This window comes from Dasypus novemcinctus, chromosome X (assembly GCF_030445035.2).
Source record: "Dasypus novemcinctus isolate mDasNov1 chromosome X, mDasNov1.1.hap2, whole genome shotgun sequence".
NCBI lineage: Eukaryota > Metazoa > Chordata > Mammalia > Cingulata > Dasypodidae > Dasypus > Dasypus novemcinctus.
Genome location: NC_080704.1, coordinates 42,767,464 through 42,776,677, shown reverse-complemented (window position 1 = coordinate 42,776,677; position 9,214 = coordinate 42,767,464).

Sequence of the window (9,214 nt, the reverse complement as noted above, 5' to 3'; positions counted from 1 at the left end):
CACCAACAACCTGTACATGAATAAATTATAACCTAGACATGAATAAAATATAAATTACTCTAAGCCAATAAAATTTGGGATTTTTTTTTTGCAATAGTTACCCTGCCTTGACTAATCTAATTGTCCCATCAAAGGAAGCGCTTGATAACCACAAGCAGTACTCACAGGGCTCTTCTTAATGGAAATGTAGATCCCAAAAAAGAAATGTTTTGATGCAGCTGAATCACTATGTTCAGTTCCTTTTGCTAAATTCACTGATAATATAAATAAGTCCTTTACCTTTTTTCTTCCTGGTGAGTGGAATGAAAAACCCTCATGGATACATTAGGAGCAAGAAATGTTTTTCTTTCTCTACCAATGCTGTGCAATAAAATTAGGCTGGCCCCTTAGGTGACAAACCTAAGCCAAAAACAGTGGGCTAAGGTGCAGTCACTATGACTGGCTCACTCCCAAGACATTCAAATATGATCAAGGAGGCTGATCATGTAAAACCATGGGGGTGTCTGTTGTAACCACATAATTGGAGAATGTGTTCATGTGGAGCAATTCCCAAGAAAAGGGGAGTTATACTTCCAAAGGTAGTGGGGGCGCTGAGTAGATGGTACAACAAGTATTACCCTTTAGACTTCCCTACTAAACTGTGAGTTCTAAATAAAGTGAGCACGATATCTGTTTGCGTTTCCTACATGGTACAGCATGCTAGGCTCTTAGCACGTAATTCACTGAGCAATTCTCCACCTTTGGAAAAGAGCAAAAAGAAAAAAGAGAAACAAAAATGGACTTGGAAAGAAAAGCAGCAAGCTTTTTGAGGTGGCAGTGGGAAAGGGAAAATGGTTTCAACTCCCATGTACAAAGAGGAAATGGCTCTGGGCAGAGACTTCTGAACCTGAAGCCCAGACTATGAGGCTTTCTAGACTTTGCCTCTCTCCACAAGGTCAGCTGTAGACTATAAGGCAAACAGCTCTGTCTCTCTCCCTGGGGTTTCTGCCACATCTAAGAAGCTAGCTCTGTTCCTCCGTGTTCTTCTCCTGGCTCAGGTCCTCTCTTCCTGGGGCTCCAGCTCAAGACTCCAGCATGAAACTCTAATCAAAACTCCGACATCGAAATGCCCCCAACTCTGTCCTTTGCCATGCCTTTTATCTGTGAGTCCCCACCCATCAAGGGGTGAGGTCTCAACACCTTAATGATGTGGCCCAGTCAAAGCCCTAATCATGACTTAATCATGCCCAGGTACAGACCAGATTACAAACTTAATCCAATATCTATTTTTGGAGTTCATAACTATATCAAACTGCTACAGATAAGTAAACTGAAATTCTAGGATATAAATTACTTGCCAAGATGATATGGAAACTGGATTCAATGTCAGGTCTGACTCTTAACCATACCCCTGGAAATCTCAGTCACCTCTCCATTAAGATAGAGTATAAATAAGACACTGGGACAGATAAATTTTTGAGGCCTCTCCCAGCTATAAGCATTGTGATTGAAAAAAGGGGTGTAGACACAAGCAGGAGCCAACTATGATGATTCTATATTTCTTTTTGTTTCTTTGATTTTGAGAAGGAAAAATGTTTATTGATGGCCGGCTGGACTTGGGAGCTTCCTGTTGCAAACCCGAGCCCCGAACAAGAATTTCGAGTTTCTTTTCTACAGAGGGTAAAGTTTAAATGGTCCTTTTGTTTCAGTTCTCAATAGGCTTGAATTAGCACATGTATCTTCCACATCTTAGGTAAGCTTTTAGCATGGACTTCAGGCATTCTAGATAAGCTTTTAGCATATTTTGTTTGCATTTCCCCTGAATACTTAAAATTTATAGACCTTGCATTGTTAAACTGTTTCCTGTTGCCATGGTCACCAAGGGCAGGACTGCAGCCTCTTATCATCCCACACCCACAAGTCACAGATAGTTTAGGTTATCTCTTAAGAGACAAAGAGCCTCCCACCAATAGCCCACATAATTTCCCCCCTTTGCCAAAGTTTAACTTGCTAAGCTTTGGCATAATTATTGTTGGAGCTTTGAGGTGGATGGCTGTTTGTTGTTTTGATTGAATATTTATCAATCTTTAGTGTAGCATCTAGGACTTTGTTTTTAGAAGTTTAGAAGTTTTTATTCTGGACAGCAGAATCCTGGGGTGGGGGCCCCCCTGCAGTCATCCTGGGCCCACCGGCACTCACGTGGATTTCCAGTCAGGCTCCAGATCCATCTATTTAAAAATTTTGTTTTACCCTTAAAGAGTTTACACCTTTAATCTGAAAGGGGTGCTGAAGGGAGATGATCTCTTTTCTGTAACTGCTTCCTGCTGGCCATGGGCTATAGTCATTGCATAACAAGGTGTAAAACTCTTATTTTATTTTAACTGGAGGAAGATGGAGCTGGCATTCTGTATGAAGTTGGATGAAGTTTTCATATGGTTAATAAGATGTTCATTCTGAAAGAAACAAACTTAATTAAAAATTTGGAATACCTGTTTTTAAAAGAGGACATTGGATTACAGAGGTAGACAAGGTTAGGTGCCTATAAAGATGGCACCCATTTTTAAAAGCTGGTGGGAACAGTATATATATATATTTTCTACTTATTTATTTTTAGAGAGAAATTGCAATAGATAATTAGCTTTGTTTGAAGACACATTTCAAGCTGTTTAATGACTGGCACTCATGTGCTCTGTCAGATGCTCCTGGTGAACTGGCACCCTTTGGGCAATTGGTTTCATTTCTTAGTTTTAGCTGTGGGAGTGATCAGAACTACAGAATAAAGGTTTTTTTTAAAAATATTTTGGTTTTAATTGTACAATTTCTGGTAATTTTGACTTGTTCAATAGGTGACTCATTATTAGCAAGCAAGCTTCATTTTTGCTACACAGTAGAGGACAGTAGAATAGTAAGTTCACTGAGCCTGGCTGAGATTGCCACCTTATTCTATAGACATGTTTATTAACTGTTTAGAAAATGAATTTATTAGGAATCTGACATGTATAATATACTTTTGAACTTGATTCAAAATAGAAAAGATAACATTATAATTATTAGGCATATATTTAGTACAGGATAAAAGTACAGCACTTAATATTAACTAATGTATTACTTAATGCATAAGGATTCAGAGTTGCAATTATTAGTTTTAAGTTTCAAGTTTGTAATACTTTACATTATTTCTCCATGAGAGCTGGCCATAATGCCAATTGTGTTTAAGTTTTACTTACAGTATCCTGGTATCATGGCTCCACTTAGCATGTTCTTCATGCAGTGAGCAAGTCGCAGCATTGTTGATCTTAGAGAGATTTTCCAGTATTCTACTAGCCTGGTGCATAGTGCTCTCTGGCACTATGGAACAGTGCCAGTCTGGAGACGATATCCATTGTACACTTGGCTGTACGGAGTCATCATTGGCTGCTACAGGAGCTTGAAACTGCAACGTAGTTTCCATTGACTTCAGGAGCAGAACCAGAGGCTGATATAGCAAATATTTTTAATTGAGAGGTCAGAGACCAGCCTAGCCAATAACTCACATGGAGAGGCAACCTGCAATGTATTCAAGGCCTGGTGTGAATGCACAAAAGAGTTTGACAATGTTAAAGTTTATATATATTTTAAACAATTTAATGCAACACATCATATATTAAATGACTTGTTTACTTACACAATTTTACCATGAAGATAACAGTAGGTACTTTACTTTAGTAATAAAGGGAAAAAATAATTTTTCATTGTTAAAATGAAAACAGAAGATTCCCAATAGAATCAAGATAACTTTTTATTACCATTTACTTAAATATGTACCTTGCAGTGACCTTCAGACAGGTTTTATTACCACCAAGTTATTTTTTGCAACCAATACCAATCCAAGCTTTTAGTTAACAATGACTTCTAGAACTAGAATTATTTAAATGTTTTCAGTTTGGAAGATGTTTTACAAACTTTTTATAACTGACTACAACCACATTGACTAGTTACTTTACATTTAAATAAACAGTAAATTATAATTACTAACTAAAGAAATTTACTTTATTTCTTTAAGAGAGCATATCTACAATCTTTTTCTTTAGCCTAATTTCACCAATGTGAACTTACAATTTCTATTACTTTAAAGATTTTATACGTATAATGTTAATTTAGTTTATAAATTAACTATGGGAGATTACACTTAGGCTAAATAAAATTGAAACCATTATAGTTTATGCAAGGAATGTTCTCTTTTTATCTTTACAGGAAGCTAAAACTTTTCCTGTTTAAGTTATGAAAATGAATAATTTTTTAAAAGCACATTGATTACCAGGTTTCAAAACACATTACACAATTACTTAATTTGTTTAATCATAATCCAGGAAAGATCTCTCCATAGTTTTTATGGACTTTACTTACTGAAATTTGTCAACAGTGCCACTAATTATCTTTATTTTTGTTGGAAAGAAATCTTCGTCTAGAAGAAAATAAGGCTCACCCGATTGTGGAGAAAAAAAAGAATTTATTTTCAATCTTGCAAGAAGGGACGCACAACCAGAAAACATGGCTTGTGCCCTGACCAAAGGAAAATGACACAGTTTATACCCCTAAGCCTAGCACATGAGCTTTTCTTGTTTTTCTATAGATTGGATACTTCAGAAGTTACAGCCTATCTGAGAAGATCTAACTTTCCTGTGCAAAATTTGTGATTTAATTGTGATTTAACCGCTTCCTCCATTACATTCTAACCATTTTAGTTTTTACTTGCTCCCCTTTGTCAAATAAGGAATGGAATTTAGTGCTGAATTGGTATTGACATTGCTCTTTCTTGGGCATCTTTTATTGCCTGTAGGACTGACTTAAACTGGTTTCCTTTGTTGCTGTTTAACCTGGGAGTGGGAGACTGAGGCAGTAGGCTGCCAGGTTACATTAATCAATATTTTCTTCTTTTATGTGAAAACTAAACTAATTTTTGTTTTTTATATTTTATGGCTGACAAAAGGTTTGAACTGGGAAATTACAGGGCAACCTGATTCTTATTTCCTTAGCCTAGTAGATAGGTTTAATCTGCCACACCTAGTTTGCCTTCAAAGCTCTTGCAAAGAGGAGGCCTTTTCCCAATAGTTTTATAATCAGATTTTTATATGACTTTTTCATCCTGCTTAGTCTAATTTGGGCTCCAAGAATATTTATTCACATATATAACTGTATATTTAATTTTTAACAATTCGAATAGAATTTTTTAAAGAATTCTCACTTGTTAATTTGATACTATCATCCTGATCTGTGAAGACATGCACTGAGCAAACGGTAGACACAAATAGATTTAGACACAGAAACACAACTCATTGATGTTACTTATAATTTGCATTATTTTATATACTGTTTAGCTTAATTTGGGGTCCAGAAATATATATTACTTATATAACTGCATATTTAACTTTAACAATTTGAGCAAATAGGCAGACATGAATAGTTTGACACAAAAACATAACTTTAGTACTTAAAACTTCTATTTTTTACAAATAAGTGTGACTGCAAAACATTTCAAAAACTCCTGAAACTTTTTTTAATTTGCACTATGACTGTGCAGTTTTACACTATGATGATGCAGTTTTATACAAGAATTTTCCTTCTTAATTAATGGATTGTAACCGAAATGTTCTCAATGCTTTAGCATTATTTTTTGTTTCAGAACTTTATATATTTAGCAGAATTTTGGATAAGCAACAAGATTAATTCTATGTATATTTACTGAGGCTATTTGAAGCCTCAGGGAGACAGACTGGTTTCTCTCATGAATTGCCACTCTTAGGAACACTGACCATCAAGGTAGGAGACTTCTCCCCCCCCCTCCCTTTTTATTTCCTCCAGTTTTTTGGATATAATAAAACTCCAGTGGTCGTTTAAATCCAAGCGTTACTAATACCAGTAGGACAGGAGCTGTTATGAAATTACCATAGGCAAAGGCAAGGGGTGAGGCTAGACTTGAAGTAACATAAACAAAGGTAAGGTTAGTTTAGAATTTACACTTAAATAATAGTTTCAGGCTAAATTCACCCAGCTATAATTTCAGTTATTATCTTTCTGCTGTTTTATAATATAAATGCATTTATAAATGATCTTAACTCTTAGTTACAGTTTTTATTAATTTTTTTTAAACCTGTTAATTTTATAACACTTTTAAACACCTTTCATTCGACTTATAACATATTAAATGAACTCAACTATTACTTTAATTTTTCTTTTAAGGTAAAAGAACAAATCTCTTGCAATTAGTTTGAAATAAAAAACTACTTTTCAGGATTTGATTTCTAGAACATAGTGTTCTTTTAAAAGCGATAAGACCCTTTCTTTTCCAAACACTGAGGAAATGATGAGGTTAAAGCACAAGAATCTATTTTGATAAAACAGATTTTCTTTGTATATTGATTAATCAGGAAACATTTACTAAAAGAGACTAATGACTTGAGAGACTTTGAGAAAGAACAAAATTTTTATCTTTGCATTAGTATACTATTTGATACTAAACCTTTTAAAACTTTATAGACAGACCCATTAAATCTTACTCCACTTAAATCATAAAAATTTCTTTTCCATGAACCTTCTACACTTTCAGTATTCATTTAGGTTTTGTCCCACACTCTACTCTTTCCAATAATCAATCATTTTATCTTAGGACAAAATCATCTCCTGTTTCCTTAACAATAAAAACACATTCCATATATCCCACATACTAAGTTACCAGGCAAACTTCTTACAACATATAATTGCCATTAACACTGAACAAGGTTGTTAAAATAATGAACTTTTCTTTACTTTAAATACTTAGTAGCATATAATACCAGAAACAGTCTTTTTAGAAGCAAGTTGGCAGGGGAGGCTGGCCACCAACAAGTTTTCCTGTTATAAAATTATCTTTTATTAGTAGTATTATCAATTCAGGTTTTGTTTAATAAAGACTTTTTGGAATTAGCCATTTAAATGCCTTAATTTAAACAATGCTTCATTAAACTTTTTATAATTATTTATAATTTTAAGACAAATTTTACCTTCACAGAACACATTCCCTTACTTAAAGTTACCACAATACCCTCTAAGAACCTGGGCAGAATGCAAACTTATTTTGGCTTTGACACCCTAGGGAGGGAACTTTACTGCATTTATTTTGATTCTGCTTTTCATCCCCTTCACTTCCCCCACTTCCAGGCAGTCGGGTGCACAACAATCAAATAGGAATGTGACTTATGAATAAAAGGTGTGGATTCACTGGAAAGGGGCAAGCCGCTCCTGCCTTTCCAGCTTTCTGCTAAAATGGGCAGACAGACTTACTCTAATTCTGCACCCCTCCTGGGGACCCAGCCAGCCTAACTGGGGCAGCCCCAACAAACTTGGGTGTGTGGAGCAGAACAGATGGCCTCCAAGCCCCAGCAAAGGGGCAGACCAGAGTATGATGATTCTATACCAGCACAGCCAATGCCCTCCAACTTTGTTGAGACCACTCTTTGGCAAGACCATGTTTCAACCTACCAATGGCATGTAACAGGCTCACCTTGCTCAGTTTCTATTTGGGAATGTGTTTCAGTAGACTAAAAACCAGGAAAGGCCATGGGGTGAGACTGAACAAAACTCTTCCTCAATGGGCTACCAAGTCTCTTCTGATGAATAGGATTAGAGAGTTTAGGATCTATATCACTCTTCTGATGTACTCCCAAAAACAAACCCTTTTACTTGCCTCATTAAAAAAAAAACATTTGAAGATTGTGAATTTAGTAAAGCTCAATGTATATCTCAGTGACCATCGTGAGGGCTGCCTATACATTTTCTCAATCTACACCAATGGGATGACTGGTTGTATGTATATAGGGCACCACTTTTCATTTGATAGTTATCCTACTATCTTCATTAGTTGATTGATTAATAAATAATATCCTAAGAGCAGATCTTGCAAATCCAAAGGCTATATCGTTGAAAGCAATAATTACCATTTGGAAACCTAATAAGTGTAGCCATAGAAGAAACCCCAGATGCTACCCCACTATGGTAAAAGTTGCTCATTGTCCCAAATATTTTTTCTGACCCCTTCTCTCTACTTCATAAACATCCCAATATTTAGCTGGGCACATGACCACTCAAAACAAAGACCTGAATTCCTTGTATCCCATTATCCCTTGGAGCAAGGTGGCCCAGATAAGTTCTAGCCAATGGGGTATGAACAGAAATAACAGGTTTCATACTCTTTCTTCTATTCGCTGCATGGAATCCAGTTGTGGTTGTGATGGGCCATCTTGGACCATGTATATAGGGGCAACCCTCTTTAAGAGGAATAGCAAGATAGGAGGAATCTGGGTCTATTTGTACACCAATGTTCACAGCAAGACTATTCACAATAGCTAAAAGGTGGAAGTAACCCTAGTACACAAGAACAGTTGAATGGATAGATAAAATGTGGTATATACATATAATGGAATATTAATCAGCCATAAAAAGCAGAACCCATTATTTATTTCACTTGCCTGATTGGTCTGGCTAAAATTACCAATACAATGTTGAATAACAGTGAAAATAGGCATCCATGTTTTGTTCTTGATCTCAGGGAAAGCTTTCAATCTTTCACCATTGATCAATCTTTCACCATTGAGTATATTTGCAGTGGGTTTTTCATAAATGCTTTTCATCATGTTGAAAAAGTTCCATTCTCTTCAAAGTTTGCTGTGTGTTTTTACATGAAAGGATAACGGATTTTGTCAGCTGTCTTTTCTGCATCAGTTGAGATGATCAAATGTGTTTTTTTTCTTTCTATTAATGTGGTGTACTATATTGATTTTCTCGTGTTAAATCATCCTTCCAAAATACTGTTGGATTTGTTTTGACAGTATTTTGTTGTGGATTTTTACATTTGTATTCATAAGGGATATTTGTGATTTTTTTTCTTGTGCTATCTTTGTCTGTCTTTGGTATCAGGGTAATGCTGGCCTCATAGACTGAGGTAGGAAGTAATCCCTCCTCTTCTATTTTTGAATTACTTGAGACAGATTAGTATTAAATCTTTTAAAAATGTTTGGTAGAATTAGAAGTGAAACCATCCAGTCTTGGACTTTTCTTTGTTGAGAAGTTTGTTTGTTTGTTTTTTTATTTATCCCCCCCCCACTACCACCTTGTGGCTTGCTTGTTGTCTGCTCTCTGTGTCTATTCCCTGCACACTCTTCTGTGTGTTTTTTGCTTGTCTCCCTTTTTTTGGTGCGTCACCTTGCTGAGTTGGCTTTCC